This window comes from Bos taurus, chromosome 1 (assembly GCF_002263795.3).
Source record: "Bos taurus isolate L1 Dominette 01449 registration number 42190680 breed Hereford chromosome 1, ARS-UCD2.0, whole genome shotgun sequence".
Lineage (NCBI taxonomy): Eukaryota > Metazoa > Chordata > Mammalia > Artiodactyla > Bovidae > Bos > Bos taurus.
Window position 1 is genome coordinate 146,612,768 of NC_037328.1, and position 22,564 is coordinate 146,635,331.

The following is a 22,564-nucleotide window of genomic DNA, read 5'->3' on the forward strand; positions in this document are numbered from 1 at the left end:
ATAAATAAAACAGCTCAATTCCAGATCAGTTTCCAGTGTCTCGCATTAACTTCTAGGAGAGCTCTGCAGGGAAGGCCTGCTCTTGAGGCTAAGGTCAGCAGGAGGGCCAGGTGGCTGAGCAGCAGGCAGCCTGGGACTCTGAACACTTCCAGGGCATTCTAGGAGTCTGACCCTACTCATTCATTCATTCACGTATGAGTTTTATAAAATTAAGTCTTGATATGGTGAAAGTGCCATACAAATGCGCTTTTCACAATGCACTGTCACAAAAACACAATGCCTACACGTAGGAATCCACTTTTGGATCTAGAAAGACATGGCTAACCTTTCATTTACTGAGCCCTCCTTGAAGAAAGCTACTAATTTTAGCCTGAATTGCCTGTATTGGCTAATGGAGTCCTGAAAATTCACTGGATTGGAGGGGGAGCTCTGTTAATAAAGATCGAGTGTGCCATCCCTGTTTGAAGGCTCACCTTAGTCGGCTTTTACTCTGGCAAACTTAGTGTTAAAGGAGAGCACTGTCTGGGCACGAAAAGAACCTCTTAGCAACCAGAGCCCCAGTGAACTCACAGCAGGTCCTCACCCCAGGAGGGGATGGTGCAGAGGCCCATCTGGGTGATGAGGCAGCCCAATGTGAAGTCCCATTTTTCCAGTTATGGGGGCCATGAAGCCAGGGGTGTCCAATGGCGTTTGAGCCACCACGTGCTGGTGGTTCTGTTACTGGAAAACTGGGTTCACCTTTTGGTGGGTGTCAGCCAGCAGACAGCACCAAGCCAAAGATTGGGAAAGGGAAGGGTCTGCAGCAATTAGAACCAGACATGAAACAACGGACTGGTTCAAAATTGGGAAAGGAGTACGACAAAGCTGTACATTGTCACCTGCTTATTTAACTTATATGCCGAGGACATCATGTGAAATATGGGACTGGATGACTCACAGGCTGAAATCAAGATCAGCAGGAGAAGTATCAACAGCCTCACATACGCAGATTATACCAGTTTAATGGCAGAAAGTGAAGAGGAAACTAAAGAGCCTCTTGATGAAAGTGAAAGAGGAGAGTGAAAAAGTTGGCTTAAAACTCAACATTCAGAAAATGAAGATCATGGCATCCAGTCCCATTAACTCATGGCAAATAGATGGGGAAAAAGTGGAAACAGTGATAGATTGTATTTTCTTGGGCTCCAAAATTGCTGTGGATGGTGACTATGGCCATGAAATTAAAAGATGCTTGCTCCTTGGAAGAAAGGCTGTAACAAACCTAGACAGCAAATTAAAAAGCAGAGGCATGACTTTGCTGACAAAGATCCAGTCAAAGCTATGGTTTTTCCAGTAGTCATGTATGGATGTGAGAGTTGGACCATAAAGAAGGCTGAGCATCAAAGAATTGATGCTTTTGAACTGTGGTGCTGGAGAAGACTCTTGAGAGTCCCTTGGACAGCAAGGAGATCAAACCAGTCAATCCTAAAGGAAATCAACCTTGAGTATTCATTGGAAGGACTGATGCTGAAGCTGAAAGTCCAATACTTTGGCCACCTGATGTGAAGAGCCAACTCACTGGAAAAGACCCTGATGCTGGGAAAGATTGAAGGAAGGAGAAGGGGGCAACAGAGGATGAGATGGTTGGATGGCATCAGCGACTCAATGGACATGAATTTGAGCAAGCGCCAGGAGATGGTGAAGGACAGGAAAGGCTGGTGTGCTGCAGTCCATGGCATTGCAAAGAGTCGGACACGACTGAGGGACTGAACAACAATAACAAATGGCTTTTCCAGTTGTCATGTATGAATGTGAGAGTTAGACCATAAAGAAAGCTGAGTGCTAAAGAATTGATGTTTTCAAACTGAGGTGCTGGAGAAGACTCTTGAGAGTCCCTTGGACAACAAGGAGATCAATCATAAAAGAAACAACCCTGAATATTCGTTGGAAGGACTGATGCTGAAGCTCCAATGCTTTGGGCACCTGATGCGAAGAGCCAACTCATTGGAAAAGACCCTGATATTGGGAAAGATTGAGGACAGGAGGAGAAGGGAGCAACAGAGGATGAGATGGTTCGATGGTATCACTGACTCAATCTGCCTGCAATGCAGGAGAACCGGGTTTGATCCCTGGGTGGGGAAGACCCCTTGGAGAAGGACATGGCAACCTACTCCAGTATTCTTGCTATGGGTAGGGAAGCCTGGTGGGCCACAGACCATGGGGTTGCAAAGGGACATGACTTCATGACTGAACAACAGCTTTTACTGGTAGCAAATAAGGAGAATGCCAGGGATCTTTCCAAAAGCAGTGTTTCCTGAACAGCACAACTGGGGAGGTCTTAAGCTTTAAGCTAAGGTATACGCATATTCATGAGGGGCTTGAGTAGGGGAGAATCAGCATAGAACTGGGGAAAAGTCAACAGAATCCACACTTTAGTTGTCTGCCTTCTGGAGGGTCAACCCCATTTTTCAGCTTCCTCCTAGTGAGGGCTTTAGTTCCCATAGAGCTCAAAGATGTATCATTATATCTGTCCCTTGAAGAGGAACTGTTGTTTGTTCATTAGTCACTCAGTCATGTCCAACTCTTTGCAACCCCATGGCCTCTAGCCTACCAGGCTCCTCTGGGAAATTCATGGGATTTCCCAGGCAAGAATATTGGAGTGGGGTGCCATTTCCTTTTCCAGGGGATCTTCCCAACCCAGGGATCAATCCTGCATTTCCTGCACTGCAGTCTGATTCTTTATGACTGAGCTACCTGGGAAGTTCTCCTTACCTGTAGGTATTATTAAAATGACATTCTGTACCCTTCTCATCCTCTCAAGTACATCCTATGTGGTGCTGAGAACAAAACTTGCACCAAGAATTCACAAACTGCTCACTAATTCCATTCAGCTGTGTTGACAGACGTGAAACACAACTACAGCTTACTGAGGGCTACTGAACACCAGGTATTCACTAGTACTTTATATACATTGTCCTAGTTAATTGGAAAAAAAAAAAAAAAACAGAATTTGGAGCACATTGACCTGGATTACAATTTTAGCTCTACTTAAAAAAAAGAAACAGAGCCTCAAAGGATTTGCACCAAACTTCAGTACTGGCTACCTGTGGGAATTAAGCTTGAGAATCAGTAACAAAATTCCACTTTGACTTCTGTAGCTATATATATATATATATATAAAACTATATATATATGTATGTATATACATATGTATATATGTATATGTATAACTATATATATATAACTACATATATATGTATGTATATATGTGTATATATATGCATATTCATGAGGGGCTTGGTTGGATATATATATATATATATATAACTACATATATATTATATATGAATTTTGACATATTTAGATAGCAAATTATGCATTATGTGTATTATGTATCTAGTCTATATTGGACTTCCCTGGTGGCTCAGATGGTAAAGAATCTGCCTGCAATTCAGGAGACCTGGGTTCCATCTGTGGGTGGGGAACATCCCCTGGAGGAGGGCATGAGAACCCACTCCAGTATTCTTGCCTGGAGAATCCCATGAACAGAAGAGCCTGGTGGGCTACAGTCCATATGATTGCAAAGAGCTGGACACCACTGAGAGACTAACACAAGGACAAGTATATATACAAGGTGATCAAAAAGTATTTGCTGTTTTCAATTTTTAAGAAATTTCCTACTCTATAAAATATAAACAGTTATCACATTGCAACAGATATGAAATTTACAACAAACAATTGATTTATTCTAATTTACCTTATTTTTCATGTTAAAATCCTACGGTAACTTCAGTGACTATATCCAAATTTATGCATAATGATAGTGAAAGTATAAACGCTCACATTTCTATCATTAAATGTAATGTACAGCATAAATGTTACTAACAATCACATGTGTATTTTTGGGAAATTTGTTTTCTATTTTTGTACTTTCGTTGCTCAGTTGCTCAGTAATGTCCAACTCTCTGTGACCCTATGGACTGCAGCACACCAGGATTCTCAGTCCTTCACTATCTCCCAGAGTTTGCTCAGATTCATGTCCATTGAGTTGGTGATACCATCCAACCATCTCATCCTTTGCTGCCCCCTTCTCCTTTTGCCTTCAATCTCTCACAGCATCAGGGTCTTTTCCAATAAGTCATCTCATTGCATCAGGTGGCCAAAGTATTGGAGCTTCAGCTTCAGCCTCAGTCCTTCCAGAATATTCAGCGTTGATTTCCTTTAGGATTGACTGGCTTGATCTCCTTGCAGTCCAAAGGACTCTCAAGAGTCTTCTCTAGCACCACAATTCAAAACCATCAATTCTTTTGGCATTCTGCTTTCTTTATGGTTCAGCTCCCACACTGACAACTGGAAAAACAAGCTTTCACTATATGGACCTTTGTCTGCTTTGTAATATGCTGTCTAGGTTTGTCATAGAGTTTCTTCCAAGGAGCAAGTATTTTTTAATTTCATGGCTGCAGTCACTGTCTGCAGTGATTTTGGAGCCCAAGAAAATAAAATCTGTCACTGTTTGCATTTTTTCCCATCTATTTGCCATGAATTGATGGGATTGGATGCCATGATTTTTCGAATGTTGAATTTTAAGCCAGCTTTTCACTCTCTTCTTTCACCCTCATAAATAGGCTCTTTAGTTTCTCTTTCCTTTCTACCATTAAAGTGGAATCGTCTGCTTATGTGAGGTTGTTATTTTTCCCAGCAATCTTGATTCCAGCCTGGCACTTTGCATGATATGCTCTGCATGTAAGTTAAATAAGTATGATGACAATATACAGCCTTGTCTTTTCTATATTTTTCAAATTAAAAAGTTCCTTAGGGGGTATAAATAGTTCTGCTCTTTGACTTACAAATGCTGTGACTCTGGGAGGTCATTTTGGTGTCAATAATGGGAAGGTTTCATGGATGAGGAAGGACGGCAGGCGCGTCCTCAGCATAAAGACACAACATGTACTCGCTGTGAAGCTCGGCAAGAGGGCCTTGCCCTCTGTGAGCCTAGGTGTTCCAGGTCAGCATTCCTGATCTAACCTTCCTCTTGCACTATTAAAGCCCTGCTTCCAGACCAAATCTCTGCGTAAACTCGTGTGAAGCACTTGCTTCTGTGACCTGAGTCCTGTCTCCTGGACCCCTTCCACACGAAGCCCTCTGTGAGGCACACAGCCCTGCTCCCCACAAACTCAGCCCAAACTCGGCCCCTCCTGGCTCGAGCCTCAGTGTCTGATGGTCAGCATTGGTCACCCAGTCTCAGCAAGACACCCCCTGGTCAGCTCAGTGGAACTACTGCAGACCACCCAGGGAATCTGACCCCCTGGCTGTCTCCAGCAAGACCCCCAACACCTCTTGTTTTCTGTAAGTGGATTTCCATCATGAATCTGCCCTGCTCCATCTTGGGCTGGCCCCCCCAGGCAGAACCCTGCTGGTGTAAAGCTCACCATCTTTAGCAACTGTCCAAATAACTCAGCTGCCCAGGGAGCAAGCTTCAGTCTCGGTTCCCCTCACACTCTGGAACCATAAACCCTCACACTCCGGAACCATGAAAGCACAGAAAATTCCAAATCCTCCCGCAGTCCCCAGTCCCCCCTCCCAGGAACAACCCCCCACAACCTGCCCTCCCCTCCCAGGAGGAGCCTGCTCTGCTGTCTCCTGCTGGCTGTTAGCAGTTCCTACCAGACTAAGGGCCTGGGCCTTTTAATTAACCCTGTTTTCGCCAAAGAAATAAAAGTGTAAATAATACAATAAAACCCTGAGAGGAAAAAGGAGTACCCTTACCGTCCAGCATCCTGCCGCCCCTAGCATCTTTATTTTTAAAGCCTTTTTGTATCTGCTGTACCTCATTCCCAACATCTTAATTAACAAGTATAATATTTATTTCCCTTTGATTTTATTTTTTATTGAACTACAGCTGACTTACAAAATTGTTTTAGTTTCACATGTACAGCATATTGATTTGGTGTTTTGCAGATTATAGTCTGCTGTAGGTTATTACAAGACACTGAGTGTAATTCCCTGTGCTTTTCAGTAAATCCTCCTAGCTTATCTCTGTTATGTATCATAGTTTGTGTATTTCTTTGAAAAATTATAATCGTGATAAGAGGTTGCACTGTATCTAAAGTTATTTTACATGCTGAAGAAATGTGGAAACGAAAGTCATAAACCTGTGAGTGTTGGGGACCGTCAGCTGTCAGCACAGGCTCTACAGGGAGCTGCAGGCTTTGAGGCTCTGGGCAGAGCCTCTTCTCTCCGCCGGGTTATCTGCCCCGGGAGGCAGCAGAGGGGCAGGTCTCAGCTCCCCGGGCAGCCTAGGGCAAGCGGGCACGCGGAGCAAAGGGCTAGGGCGGGCAGGTGGCTGGGGGCTCCCTGGGGCCGTCTCCCAGCCGGAGCCCAGCCCGGGCAGACCCCCCTCCCCTCGGGTCCTCCTTGCCCCCAGCCTCCAAGAGGCCTCGCCACCTCCCTGGGGGCGGCCCCTCCTCCCAGGAGTGTGGAGATGAGGGGGCTGCTCCCTGGCTTCCACACTAACTTTGGCACCAGCTCGGTCTGCAGTCTCCACCCGGGGGCTCCTCAACAGGCTGCTAAGCCTGGCTCATGGGTGGGAGGTGCTCGGGTGGCAGAGGGTACTTGGGCCAGGGCCCTGCCGACATTGCCGCCTTGGCAGTGACTGCAGGGGTGGCATCGGTCCGTGCCCACCTACACCCCCTCTCAGCACAGGTGCCACACTTGTACTACATATACATTCTACTGGCACCACACACACCACATACACACATACCACACAAACTCCCCAACACACACACACACACAGGGGAGAGCCCACCACACTGACCTTTGGTGGCCTTGGGCAGTGCAGAATCTCTGACTTTCCCAGACCCACAGTAGATTCCATCTCACTTACTGAATCGCTCATTTTTTAAGGTGTAAATGGAAAAAAGCAACAGGGCAGGACGATCACATAGTCTTTACAAGGGCTGCAGACCCAGAGGAGGGAGCCCAAGCCTGCGACCCTGATGACGGGTGACCCTGGTGACCTTGGCGACCCCGGGTTCCCGGAGCAGGTAGTTCCTGCCGCCCTGTTAGGATGCGGCCATCTTTCCTTCTTCCTTCCTTCTCCTCCCTTCTTTCTTTTCAATAATTGTATTTGCTTTTTCTTGTGCAGTTTGCCTGTCCCTTTTCATTCTGTTTAATAGCAACATATTTCTTAACACTGGTGTTAAAAGAGTCAATATCTTTTAAAAATATTCACTTTTTCCCCCTGCTTACAAGGATAATACAAAGCCATAATAGGCCACCTGGTAAATAATGAAGAACACAAAGTAACAAGGAATTATCCAATCTGCAGTAACTTCATCACCCAGTGAAGAAGCCTGGCCAGAGGGAACGGAAGAACCCTGGCCAGGCTTTGGGGTTTAAAACCAACCTGACTCCAGGGCTCCAGCAGGGGCCTGGCAGATGCCTCCAGCATGACTCTCCCAGTCAGCCCCTTCCCTGAGAATTCTCCATCTACCTCATCACTGATGACAGGGCATTCCTTACACTATAGGCTCCTGCTCAAGGCCGATTTTACTCAGTTGTCAAGTGGATAACCCATCACAGTTTCCATTGACAGGAATTAGGTTTCGAAGTTTTGCAGGCAGTAAAAGCTTCCTTCCACCCTCTTAGGCTCTGTGATGGTGCCTGTAAATTAAACCAACATAAGACATTTTTAACATGAGAAAAGCATACAGATTTTATTTAATATTTTTGTCCACAGGCAGTCTTCATAGGAAAAATGAGGACTAAAGAAGTGGTTAGGATCCAGAACTTGTACACTTTTTAAACAAAAATATGATAAATCCTGGGGCTGTGACAAAAGATAAATGGTGGGAGAAGATTAGGAAACATAAGGGACCCAGTGGGGGATAAGGCTTATGTTACTGGGTTTGCCCAGATCCCTGTCTCTAGTGATTAAAATATTCTGTTCCCCCTGGTACAAAAGGGATCCATCCTCACGGGCAAGTTCATGTGCTGTTTTCAGGAAGAAAGAGGTCAGAAAGCCCCTACTATAACTGTGGCATCTCAGGTGACTTGGCCCAGAGGGATCAAGATGCCAACTCGGGGCTTCAGGGAGTAGGGGAGTCGTGTTCTGAATGCCTTGTGGAGATCCAGGGACCACAGTCTAGAGATTAGAGACCAGCACGTGAGCCGGGAGTGGTGCGTGTCACTTGGAGGCCAGCCCAGTGATTACCCAGAGTGCCAAAGACCAGGCTGAAAAGGCTGAGGTGGACGATCTGGAGCCCAGACAGGTGGGGGAGTGAGTTCATGCTCACCCCCAAGCCCTACGTCATGGCCCCAGCAGGGAACCCTCCTGATGGGTGCCACAGCCTGGGCCCAGCCAAGGCAGAAGCTGAATGTTTGCTGGGTGCATGTCACCGAGTTCAGTGTTTGAACAAGAAAGATGCTGTCTGGAGGACTGGGACTTAGTGAGACTCCCTCCACTTAACAACAGCAGGTGTCCTAAGGGGCTTGGACCCCCCATCCTGCTCCATGGTGACATGACATCGACATCCTCTCCAAAACGTCACCACAGAGATGAGGCAGAACCCTCCTGCCTGGATACTCTCATAAAATCCCCAAATGGACATCCCTACCGTGAACTGTGATGCAGACATTCACATGCAGTTCATATGCAGACTTTTTCCCCCCCAAATTGTAAGAAAAATAAAACAAATGTCTTTATTTTAAAAAGTATATATATATATATATGTATGTATATATATATATATATACATTCATTAAAAAAAATGTAAACAACACCAGGAAAAACTGAAATAAGGTAAAACTAATTTTGAGTTCCACTATTCGCCCTAGGGTCGGCCTATTGATGGCCCCCAAAAATGTCCACACCCTGACCCCCAGAACCTATGGGTATGTTAGGAAAGGAGAATTCAGGCTGCAAATGAAATTGCATTTAACAGCTGACTTTAGAATGAAAAGATTAGTCTGGATAATGTGTATGCACCCAGAGAAGGGGCAGCACCGCTAAAGATGGAGGGGGCGGGATGAGCCAGGGAGAACAGCGGCCTCTGGAAGCTGGACAAGATGGGAACAGACCCCCATCCAGGCCTCCTGAAGGGGCATAACTCTGCCACACCTTGACTTTAAGCCAGGGAAACTGGCTGCAGACTCCTGACTCTAGGTTGGAAGATAACTGGTGTCCTTATAAGACCCTGTTTGTAATGTGTCAGAGGCGATGGGAGACTACTGTCAATTACAAATCGACACTTGCCAAGAGCATTGCCAATGACTGAACAACAAAGGCATTTGCCATCTGCCTCTACAGAGACTGAGCCCCGTGCTGCTATAGCTGTTGACCTTCAAAAACCCCTCAGGGAGTTCAGGGTGGAATGAGGCACTCTGTGTTCCAGGGAATCTGGTGGGACAGGTCTTTAGATGGATGTTTTTAGAAACAGATTTTATGATCTTAGTCCTTGCATCTCCTCATATCTAGAGAAACACTGAATTTCTTCATGGTGACATCAGATCCTCATGACTAGCAAAAAAAAAAAAAAAAAGCCTTTTGTAATATGGTTGCTTAATGGTATTGAACTCCCCTTTCACCAAAACCTTATATATTGACCTTCCTCCACTCCTGCTTTGGAGCAATCTCTCAGAGCTGTCTGAAGTGCTGCCTCCCAGGCTGCAGTCCTCATTCTGCCTTAAATAAAACTGAACTCACAGCTCTCAAGTTGGCACCTTTTTAAGTCAATACTAACAAACATACATGACATCCACTCCATTTGGGGAAAACTCATTCCAGATTTCTGCTTAAGGGTGTAAGAATTCTTCTGTTTACTCTTCTCTGTCTTTAATAAAAAAAAACAAAAACAAAAAAAACTATACTCTCATTTCAAAATTTTCATCCAGCGTTTTTCGTTAAATGTCACATAGTAAGAAGTTTCCAGTGACATTAAAAATTCTTGAGATTATAAACAGCATCAGTTCTTTGGCACTCAGCTTTCTCTATGGTCCGACTCTCACATCCATACATGACCACTGAAAAAAATCATAGCTTTGACTAGATGCACCTTTGTTGGCAAACTAATGTCTCTGTTTTTTAATATGTTGTCTAGCTTTTCTTCCAAGGAGCAAGTGTCTTCTAAATTCATGGCCGCAGTCACCATCTGCAGTGATTTTAGAACCCAAGAAAATAAAGTCTGTCACTGTTTCCATTGTTTCCCCATCTATTTATCATGAAGTGATGGGACCGGATGCCATGATCTTTGTTTTTTGAATGCTGAGTTTTAAGCCAGCTTTTTCAGTCTCCTCTTTCACTTTCATCAAGAGGCTCTTAAGTTCTTCTTCACTTTCTGCCATAAGGGTAGTGTCATCTGCATATCTGAGGTTATTGATATTTCTCTCAAGAATCTTGACTCCAGTTTGTGCTTCATCCAGCCCAGTATTTCTCATGATGTACTCTGCATATAAGTTAAATAAGCAGGGTGACAATGTACAGCCTTGATGTATTCTTTCCCAATTTGGAAACAGTCTATTGTTCCATTTCCATTCCTAACTGTTGCTTCTTGACCTGAATACAGATTTCTCAGTAGACAGGTAAGGTGGTCTGGTATTCCCATCTCTTTCAGAATTTTCTACAGTTTGTTGTGATCCACACAGTCAAAGGCGTTGGCATAGTCAATAAAGCAGAAGGAGATGTTTTTCTGGAACTCTCTTGCTTTTTCAATGATCCATCGATGTTGGCAATTTGATCTCTGGTTACTCTGCCTTTTCTAAATCCAGCTTCAACATCTGGAAGTTCTCAGTTCATGCACAGTTGAAGCCTGGCTTGGAGAATTTTGAGAATTGCTTTGCTAGCATGGGAGATGAGTAAAAATTGTGCAGTAGTTTGAACATTCTTTGGCATTGCCTTTCTTTGGGATTGGAATGAAAACTGACCTTTTCCAGTCCTGTGGCCACTGCTGAGTTTTCCAAATTTGCTGGCATACTGAGTGCAGCACTTTCACAGCATCATCTTTTAGGATTTGAAATAGCTCAACTGGAATTCCATCACCTCCACTAGCTTTGTTGGTAGTGATGCTTCCTAAGGCCCACTTGACTTTGTATTCCAGGATGTCTGGCTCTAGGTGAGTGATCACACCATCGTGGTTATATGGGTCATGAAGATCTTTTTTGTAGTTTTTCTGTGTATTCTTGCCACCTCTTCTTAATATTTTCTGCTTCTGTTAGGTCCTCGCTGCTTCTCTCCTTTATTGAGCCCATCTTTGCAAGAAATGTTCCCTTGGTTTTCCTCTATTTCTTTGCATTGGTCACTGAGGAAGGCTTTCTTATCTCTCCTTGCTATTCTTTGGAACTCTTCATTCAGATGAATATATCTTTCCTTTTCTCTTTTGCCTTTCACTTCTCTTCTTTTCTCAGCTATTTGTAAGTCCTCTTCAGACAACCATTTTGCCTTTTTGCATTCTCCCCCCCTTCCCCCAACCCTTGGGGAAAGTCTTGATCACTGTCTCCTGTACAATGTCATGAACCTCTGTCCATAGGTCTTCAGGCATTCTGTCTATCAGATCTAATCCCTTGAATCTATGTCACTTCTCCTGTATAATTGTAAGGGGTTTACAATTTAAGTCATGCATGATTGGTCTAGTGGTTTTCCATAATTCTTCAATTTAAGTCTGAATTTTGCGATAAGGAGTTCATGATCTGAGCCACAGTCAGCTCCCAGTCTTGTTGCTGACTATATAGAGCTTCTCCATCTTTGGCTGCAAAGAATAAAATCAATCTGATTTCTGTATTGACCATCTGGTGATGTCCATGTGTAGAGTCATCTCTTGTATTGTTGGACAAGGGTGTTTGCTATGACTGATGTGTTCTCTTGGCAAAACTCTGTTAGCCTTTGCCCTGCTTCATTTTGTACTCCAAAGCCAAGCTTGCCTGTTATTCCAGGTATCTCTTAACTTCCTACTTTTGCATTCCAGTCCCCTATGATGAAAAGGACCTCTTTTGGAGGTGTGAATTCTAGAAGGTCTTGTAGTTCTTCACAGAGCCATTCAACTTCAGCTTCTTCAGCATTAGTGATTGGGGCATAGACTTGATTTACTGTGATGTTGAATGGTTTGCCTTGGAAATGAACAGAGATCATTCTGTCATTTTTGAGATTGTACCCAAGAACTGCATTTTGTACTCTTCTGTCAACTATGGGGGGCTACTCCATTTCTTCTAAGGGATTCTTGCCCACAGTAGAAGATATAATGGTCATCTGAATTAAATTCACCCACTCCTGTCCATTTTAGTTCAGATTCCTAAAATGTTGATGTTCACTGTTGCCATCTCCTGTTTGACCAGTTCCAATTTACCTTGATTCATGGACCTAACATTCCAGGTTCCTATGCAATATTGTTCTTAGAGCATCCAACTTTATTTCCATCACCAGTCATATCCACAACTTTTCGTTGTTTTCACTTTGGCTCCATGTCTTCATTCTTTCTGGAGTTATTTCTCCACTCTTCTCCAGTAGCATATTGGGCGCCTACCAACTTGGGGAGTTCCTCTTTCAGTGTCAAATCTTTTTGCCTTTTCTTGCTGTTCATGGGGTTCTCAAGGCAAGAATACTGAAGTGGTTTGCCATTCCCTTCTCCAGTGGACCATTTTTTGTCAGAACTCTCCACTATGACCTTTCTGTCTTGGGTGGCCCTACACATCATGGCTCATAGTTTCATTGAGTTAGACAAGGCTGTGGTCCCTGTGATCAGTTTGATTGAAGCGACTGAAAAGTTGTTCTTGAAACACGAAAAGGTGCTGGGATTCTTGGCCTCTGGAGGAGAAGAATTCAATCCGGGGCCAGAGACCAGGCTTGATCACTCAGAGCTTTTGTGTAATAAAGTTTTATTAAAGTATAAAGGAGATAGAGAAAGTTTCTGACATAGGCATCAGAAGGGGGCAGAAAGAGTACCCCGCTGCTAGTCTTCAGCTGGATGTTATATAGTCACTTGCAGTTTGCTAGTGAAAGAAAGGAATGTCTTAAAAACTCAGAATGGCATCAGGCCCCTCATCCATAAGATGTATTTTGGGGTAATCTTGGCACCAGACGAGTCATCCCAGGCCATAAAAAGACTGACTTGAATCTTGTAGAAGGGCAGATTACCATACAAATAGTTTCATTTACATAGATTAGGGGAACAATGTCTGCCTATAACATAATGGTTTGTCAAGTAGGTTCTGAGCCATTAGGCAGAACTGACTTGAAGACAGAGTCTGGGGTAAATGCATAGCACATTAACATAGCTTAAGACAAATATTTCCATAAGAAAAATGCATTGGTTAACTCAAGGTTTGAGAATAGTTAACTTCAGGTGAAACCAGGTGTCATTATGGCAACACAGTATTTTAAGAGAAACCTCCTTTTAAATTTGTATAGAGAAGGAAAATCCCATGGACGGAGGGCCTGGTGGGCTGTAGTCCATGGGGTCGCTAAGAGTTGGACAGGACTGAGCGACTTCACTTTCACTTTTCACTTTCATGCATTGGAGAAGGAAATGGCAACCCACTCCAGTGTTCTTGCCTGGAGAATCCCAGGGACGGGGTAGCCTCATGGGCTGCCGTCTATGGGGTCGCACAGAGTCAGACATGACTGAAGCGACTTAGCAGCAGCAGCAGAGAAGGAAAAAATATCGCTAGTTTGTTTCCTCCTGCTGCTTAAGAGAGATAAAAATGTCTGACACTTGCAGCCTATTTCCTCCGTTTGGAGACCCCTGGCCTCCCTGCCTGTTACCCTGTCATGACATAGCATAGCTCATAGCTGATAAAAAGGGCTTTAGGGAAGACAGAGTCGGGTATTCATTCTGCAAACTGAACGAATGTCTTTGCTTAAAATGAGTGGATCTAAGACTGGAGAAACATACATCACATCTGAAATGTGGTGCATGGCAGGAGGTTAAGGCAAGCACAGTGACAGAACCGCACCCCTTCCATCCTTTCCTGCAGAGTAAGTTGACAGCAGCATTTGAAATCACGGCTCACATAGTGGAAGCTCACCAGTGATTCTGAAACAGGAGGCATGTGGGCAGGGCACAACCTGACAGTTCCAAGGCTGGCCATCAAAGACAGAAAGCGGGTGGTGGCCGAGTTCCTGGAAATCTCCACCCCTTCCCCCAAATATCTGGAATAATCCTCCCACTCATTGTTCTTCAGTTGGTCAGTCGTGTCTGACTCTTTTTGACCCCATGGACTGCAACACTCCAGGTCTCCCTGTCCTTCACTGTCTCCCTGAGTTGGGTCAAACTCATGTCCATTGAGTCCGTGGTGCCCTCTAACCATCTCATTCTGTCACCCCCTTCTCCCCCTGCCTTCATCTTTCCCAACATCAGGGTCTTTTCCAATGAGTTGGGTCTTCACATCAGGTGGCCAAAGTATTGGAGCTTCAGCTTTAGCCTCAGTCCTTCCAATGAATATTCAGGACTGATTTCCTTTAGGATTGGCTAGTTGGATCTCCTTGCAGTCCAAGGGACTCTCAAGAGTCTTTTCCAACACCACAGTTCAAAAGCATCAATTCTTTGGTGCTCAGCTTTCTTTATAGTCCAACTCTCACATCCATACATGACTACTGGAAAAACCATAGTTTTAACTATACAGACCTTTGTCAGCAAAGTGATATCTCTGCTTTTTAATACACTGTCTAGGTTTCTCATAGCTACATTTTGTGGCTGCAGTCACCATCCTCAGTGTATTTGGAGCCCAAGAAAATAGTCTGTCACTGTTTCCAGTGAGGTGGCTAGAAGGGCTCCCTCTGGACTGAGGTCCCTGGCTTGTCCTCAGGGCAGCAGTCAGTGATGATCCAATCCCAGCCACTTGGTCAACTGTTCTAGGAGGTTGTTGAGCTTTCTGGACTGGTTGCAGGAAACAGAGCCTGACGTCCTACACGTGTGACCTCAGCAGGCTGGTTCCTGGGCTGTCACTGCAGAGGAGGGACTCCCCCCTGGCCTGGCTACTGCAGGCTGTGGGCCAGGCTCCTCCTTTGTATATGTTTTGGCCATTGTTCCTTTAAAAACTGTAGCCCTGGGATTTCCCTGGTGGTCCAGTGATTAAGAATCTGTCTTCCAATGCGGGGGACATGGGTTCAATCCCTGATGAAGAAATGAAGATCCCATGTGCCATGGGGCATCTAGAGAGCCCATGCACCACAAAAAATGCTTTTGAGTGCTGCAACTAAGATCCAGTGCAGGCAAACAAACTGCTCAGAGTTCTTATAAAAAAAGATTAAACAAAGACTATAGCCCCCATCCAGTTATCTGTGGTCAACTGCAACTTGAAAATATTAAATGGAAAATTCCAGAAGTAAGCACTTCATAAGTTTTAAATTGTGTGGCATCTGAGCACAGAGATGAAACTGAAAGATTATTGCTATAAGACATGAAAGATGCCCAGATGCTTGGCCTCAGGAGGAGAGGAATTCGATCTGGGGCCAGTGACGAGGCTTGATCTCTCAGAGCTTTTGTGTAACAAAGTTTTATCAAAGTATAAAAGAGAGAGCAAAGCTTCTGATACAGACATCAAAAGGGGACAGAAAGAATACCCCCTTGCTAGTTTTTAGCAAGAAGTTATGTACCTATTAGCAATCTGCTAATTAGAGAAAGGAAGTGTCTCACTCAGAGAGTGGCACCAGGCCCTTCACCCACAACCTGCATTTTGAGATAGCACTGGCACAAGGTGAGTTATCCTGGGCCATAAAACAATTGACATGAATCTTGAAGAAAGGCAGATTTTCAAGCAAATACACAGTCTCATTAACATAGCTTAAGAGAACATTTCTGAGTAAAACATACTGGTTTGCTGAGCCATTATTGGTTCTGAGTCTTATGTGGAACCCGCTTGAAGAAAGACAGAGTCTAGGGTAAATACATAGTTCATTAACATAGCTTAAGAAAAACATTTCCATTTAAAAATGCATTGGTTAGCTCAGGGTTTGAGAAAAGTTAAGTTTAGGTGAAGCCAGGTATTGTCATGGCAGCACAGAATTTTAAAAGAAATCTCCTTTTAATTCTGTATAGAGAAGGGAAAAAAATGTCTGACACTTGTAGTCTATTACCTCCGCTTGAGGTTCTCTAGCCTTCCTGCCTGTTAGCCCTCTCAAAACCTTGCTTTGTCCCACCCAGGGTGTGGATTGGCCCTTGCCCAGAGTGTCCCGTTCATCCATCACCAGTAGCCATCTTGGTTATCAGATTGGTGGCTGAGGTGTCACAGCCTGTGTTCCAGTGGCTCTGATTTTACTTAATGGCCCCACAGCCCAGGAGGAGCAATGCTGGGGATCCATCAGACTGTGCCTGGCTTGTAAAGTGAACTTTGTCCTGGGGTGGGTGGACAGAAGTCACGTTGTGTTTGTAGGATCCAGTGCTCTTCCACTGCGGATTCTGGAACACACCGCTGAGGACACTGAGAGATGACTGTATGTATTAAGAACCTGACCCTTAAAGGCTGACTTTTCAATTGGTGGCACTGCATCATGTTTCAGTGGGGGCCACACGAATTCCCACTTCCAATCCCATATTCATGGAGTCTAACATGGGTACAACTTTTTTCAGAATAATATTTATGCTCTTATCTCCTCAGTGGAACAAGATTCTGAGATTGCTTCCCCTAAGGGCCACTCTACTGGGTAAGAAGAGAAAGTAAATTTCCCTTCCAGTTAAAGAGATACAAGTTGGTAGAAAGGGTTCTGTTCTACAAAGAGCTCACAGAGGTAGTCAATATTTACTAGATTTAAAAGGCACTGAGAAAGTTTTACTGATGTCCTGGGAGAAAAAGAGTTAATTGACTCACAGAAAGTACAGCCCAGAACAGGCAGACCACTTGGCTGACACTATTTATATGTAATTTTAAAGCAATTTTTAATCAGAGGCAGTAGCTCCTGTGCCCTGTCTGTCTGTCTGTCTCCCTCTCTCCTCTCTCTGGTTTCTGCCCTCATTTTCCTCGGTCGTCCTGCAGGATAGCCTTCAGAGCTGCACCCGTGCTCCCACCTTCTGGGTAGATTAGCCAGAGGCTCCAAATGATGAGCTCAACCATTAGCCATGATTTCAATTTGATGCCCACAGATTTTAAAGCAGGCAGGAATTATTTTTGTGGCAGCATTCTTGGCCCGACAAGGAATGAAAAAAAAAATGTTACTTTTGTCACAATTGTATACTGAACGTGACTAGAGGAAGATGAGCATCAAGTATGATTAAGAACATGTGTTAGAAAGAATTCTTGATTTTTACAGGAGGAAAGTGTTAGGTAGTTAGAATAGGAAAAAGGAGTCCAGAATGGCGGTGGCTAAAAGACAAAGAAGGGAAAAGCCTGCGAAAATAGAACAAAAGAAGGTCCAAGAACTGGAATGAGGACGTCAGGTATAACAAACAGCCCTCCTGGCTAGCCCAATTTACACAGGGCAGGCTCAGAAGGAGGGGAAAACATGTAAAAAGAGGGGCCAAAATTGAGCTTTGGCTTCTCTTCTCTCGGAGTCTTTAGGGTTGGCCCATCCTAAGGCCTCGAGGATGAATTTTCCTTTGATTGCCAATAAAACTGAGCTGTAACACTGGTCCGTCTGTTGCTTCAAATTTTTGCTGCAGTGAGACAGGAACCAAGGAAATTATACACTCTCCCGACAAAAGGAAGCAGGAAAACAATGTTTGATCTTTTGCAGGTAAAAGTCACCTGCCACGGTAAGAGAAACATTTGGGGGTGATACAGAAGACATTCCTACTGGAAAATAAAACAAACCAGTCTTCACAGGATGCTTTAACATGTTCATCTCTGCTTCTTGTCCTATAAATGTGCCCGTTTCTTTCAGAGAAGAGATCACCGAGCCCACTCAGTCATGTCTAAATTCCCCCCAAGTTCTCTCTTCGTATCTTTAAACAAGTTGCCAGAGCCCAGATGTTTTACACAGACCCTGAGACCCCAGCCTGTGCTGAGGTCAGTGTTCATTCAGGAAACGGGAGCTGAGGGAGGCCTGTGAGCAGCACCCAGTTGCCCTCAGATGAAGAGACAGCCAGCCTGCGGGGACCCCCAGCCCCTGCTCCCAGGCAAAGGCTTTTCCGTGTGTGGGCAGTGAAAGCTCGTCTTCCTCCTCTTCTCTTCCTTCTGTGTCTCTTCTAGAGTGTTTTGTCTGCAGATTCTCGGCCACAAGGAGTGCAGTAATAATTGCACTTCCTTCAGTGGGAAGCTTACCACCCGACCCCTCCTTGGACAGAATTGTCCCAGTTCCCTGAGGAAGGAAGGAGCCACCTGGACACCTGCTGGGAGAGCGTGTGTGTGGAGAGGGGGCGTCTCAGTGCCTGGGGGTGGGGGGGGGTGCATTACTTTCACCAGGTAGATTCTACTTTATACCATTTACACCTCGGAACCCTTGCAATTCCTCTATTTTTCTAAGCATCTTCTAATGTTGCCACTTTGGGAGCAGCAGGAGCAGTTTCCAGCCCAGGCCATCGTGGCCACGGCTGGAGGTCCCACACTGCCTTCTTCCTGAGGCTCCTGGTGCATCCTGGGAAGTTTCCACCTTTTTTTTGAGAATTCCTTCTTTCATTTTCCCTCACATATGTGAGCCAAACAGCTAAACATACTTGGTTTTAATCATTTTATCAGAAATGAAGGTGCTTTACCCCGATTCCAGAAGTTGGTGTTTAGTGTCCCCGCCTGTCCCTCCCTTCAGGCTCCCGTGTGGACCGTCCATCTGGTGGGGAGTTCCTGGGGAGCACCTGTGTGTCCCTCCTCCAGGCCAGGACTGTCCCCCTTCACTGCTGCTACTCTTACCTTTTATTATTTTATTGGCTTGTGTGACATTGCCCCTCCACACCCACACACACACACACACACACACGACATGATGAGTTCTGAGCCTGTGGAAAGCGTATTTGTATCTCTGAGTAAAATCTTCCTGTAAAATCTACAGGAAGAATTTTGAAATGTTTAAAAAAAATTATCTGAATTTCAGACTTCGTGTGAAATGTTAGGGTTTTTTAAAAGTTTTCAAATGGTTTGGTTCACAACCAGAATGAATAAGACATTTCTCTGGATCGTGAATTTGACTCCTGAACAACATCCCCTGTGGAGGCCGTAGGCTCTGTGGGCTGGGTTTGGTCAGCCCTCCCCCTCGCTTCCCTCCCCCACCATCAATTCCCCAGGGAACATTCCGGCCTGTTTTCCCTTCAGGTCACAGGAAGCAGGGCTCTTTGATCTATAACAGGATTGTGGTAGTTTCATAAACTGATGGGTGGATTTTTTTACTGACAAAGGGAATGTTTAGAATAACAGCTGCAAATCCACTAGATCTTACTTTTCTGTGAGCACAGGAGTTATGTGGGAACACAGCCACTGTTCAGCTCTCTGATGTCAAAGAACCTGAAGTTGGGGCTTCACCTGGGGGCCTGACCCCTTACTCCTCTAAGCTGTACACCTGTCACAGCCATGCACTGCCATGACTGACACCAGGCTTCCACAGAAAACCTTCTGCTCCGACACTGGGCTTGAATGTTTCCCCAGGACAGACTCGGTACAAATACCCATCAGTAAATGCCCAGTGTCCAGCCTGTCTGAGCAGAGGACGAGCCTGCTGTGGAGTCTGACACAGCCCTAGGACTCTCCTTGTCCCAAGGAACATGAAATCTGGGGGTGACATTCTTAAGAAGAAGGCTGTCTCTCTCCCCATGTTTTGTCACTAGGGTGCTGGCATCTCCTGGGCCCTCTCTATGGTTGGAGGGCCGGGGCTGACCTTGAAGAGGACATGTGAGGGCACCCCCTCACATTTCGCTCCTTTTGCAAGTTTGAAGGCCCCTCACCACAAAGTCCACCTGAGGGTGCTGACCTGATGCGGCCAAAGCCCTTGCATAAAGCGGCCACTCAGAGGAGAATGAAATGGTCAGAATGGCCAGTGGTCACTCGTGGTGGGGGGATAAGTCCTGTGCATCACCCAGGAAGGGTGATCAGGAGCAAAGCTGGACTCTGAGCACAGTGAGGGGACAGTCGACTACCACCGTGACCTCAGGCAGTGGTCTCTGCTCCAGTCAAGCCTGAGACAGGGAGCTCTTGTCATTTCAGAAGGAGAGAGCGAGTGCCGTGTGCACTGATACAGCCAGATCAGGTGCAAAAACCCTAACCACAGCCTGCAGTAACCAGCCCAGGAAACCAGCCTGCCCTTTGCAACCACCAGTTTAGAAACCAGCCCCTCACCTGTGCTCACCTGCCCAGAGACTAGCCCCTCATCTGTGCTCAGCTGCTTACCTTCCCAGAACTGTATTGAATGCCACCTAAAAGACCCAGCAAGCCTGAAGCCCCTTCTGGACACCCCAAGGATGGACAGACAGGGACCCGGGGCATGGGGAAGTGGCCATGGCCATGCTCTGCCCCTGCTGGGCTCTGCAAACAGTCTGTCCTGGTACAGAAGGAGGCTTTTCTGGGCATCATGGGGACCTGTGCCCCCAGGCAGCTAATATGGTATGGGAGCATCTCGTCCTGAGGCTGTGGGAGGTTCAGAGACCCTGGCTGGTCCCCCAACTCCAGGGGCCCCACGTGGCCACTGGCTACAGGACAGGCCCCTCATGTGTCCTCAGCAGAAAGGAGAGGAGGTGGGGGGTGGTGGTGCAGGAACCTGCTGGTCTGGACGGAATGTCCCCCAAGTGCACCCTCTGTGTGGGTGTTTGGAGGGGCCCTCAGAGCTGCTGAGGGTTGGATGAGGTCATGATGGGGGCCTGCAGTGGGATCAGTGACCTGTAAGGAGAGGAAGAGGTCACTGAGGAACAGCAAGAGGGCCCGTCCTTGGGCCAGGAAGAGGCCTCCCCAGGGACCCCAGCCTCTGTATTCATGAGCAGCCCAGCAGGTTCCAGCAGGCCGAAGCTCACGGAGCATGTGGCCCTGAGGGCACTGCAGCCTCACGTTTCTCCTCACTCTTGCCTCCTCCTTCGTGTCTGTGCTTCCCCACCTTGCTTCTTGATGACATTATCGAATGGTTTATCTACTTTATTTTCCAAAGAATTATTTGTCACTCCCTCTCCCTCTCATGAAACGCTGCTTTTATCTTCAGTAATCATTTCCCTCCAGGTTACTTTTTATACTTTCCCCAGCTTTTTGAGTCACAAGCTTAATTAATCTATTTTACAGTTATTCCTGTTTATTATTACAAGTGTTTCAAACTATGAATTTTCTCTTTCAGCTGGATCTTTTGTTGACCTCAAATTTATTCTGAACTAATATGAAAGCAGAAATGCCTGTCACTACATGCGATTTCTGTTACAAAGGGAACACAGGAGGGAAAACGATAAGTCACAGTGCAAACAGTGTGAGCAGGGGACCTATTGCTGTGGGAGCCGGGCAGGGACCGTGTGGGGATGTGTACTGCTCTCTCCTCTAGAAATTGTTTTTCCAATTATGAAAATCTTTTTAAAAAGTTCAGTATAGTACTGACACAGGAACATTTTCACAGATGAATGGAACAGGTAGAGTTTAAACAGTGACCCAGATAAATGATGCAGGAGACGTAGCGGGTCATTTAGTCTGTGCGTGCAGAAAATGATCGCGTGGGTAAAAACAGAGTTAGTGTCTCATCAAAGCCTTGGTGCAGAGGTAGACTCCAGACAGAATCATTCTCCAATGCTAGAGAAGAAAGCAGGACAATCACAGTAAGGATTTTAGTAGCCAGGGAGAGATTTTTAAACAAGGATCTCAAAACACAATTCATAAAGTTAAAAGATAGACTCATGTCAATCTTAGTGAAGTTTACCATAGAGTTCATAAACCCACGCCATGCATATCTCATACAACCAGGATTATATTGGGGCTTCCCTGGTGGCTCAGTTGGTAAAGAATCCACCTGCAATGCAGGACACCCGGGTTTGACCCCTGGATCAGGAAGAACCCCTGGAGAAGGAAATGGCAACCTGCCCCAATATTCTTGCCTGGGAAATCCCACAGAGGAACCTGGTGGCCTATAGTCCATGGGGTTGCAAAGAGTTGGACACGACTTAGCAACTAAACCAGTTCCACCAGGATTATATTCCATTAAAATATATAAAGAGCTTCCTCAAATCATCCAGAAAAAGACAAAAAAATCCAACAGAAAATTTGCAAATGACTTGGAATAGCATTTGTGGTGGGCAGAACAAGGACATCTTCTCCCTCAAAGATGTCCAAGTTCTGAGTCCAGAATTTCCAGATGAGGCCTCCTCATTGACCAGAGGAGCTGTGTAGGTTTGACTCTACTGGGCTGTCAGGGTGAGTCCACCTAACAGGGAGGCAGGGCCACAAAGGAGCTGGGAGGACGGGAACAGGTAGGGACAGTCAGGGCCAGGCCTGGGAACATGGAGCTCCTGAGGCTGAAGAAGCCAGAGATGCTGATCTCCCAGAACCCCCAGAGGAACCCAACCTGACTGACCCAGTCCTAGGTGCCGTCCTCAGACCTGCAGCAGAATAAGAGTGCAGTGATGGGGGAACTTGTCGATGTGGCTACAGGAAACCAATCCCCAGTGCATAGAAGAGGGAGCATGGACGCTCCATGTACATATTTCCCGAGTCCCTGGAGACAAAGAGCAACACAGCACTGAGTAGCAACCAGAAGACCCACATCGGTTCTGAACACCCT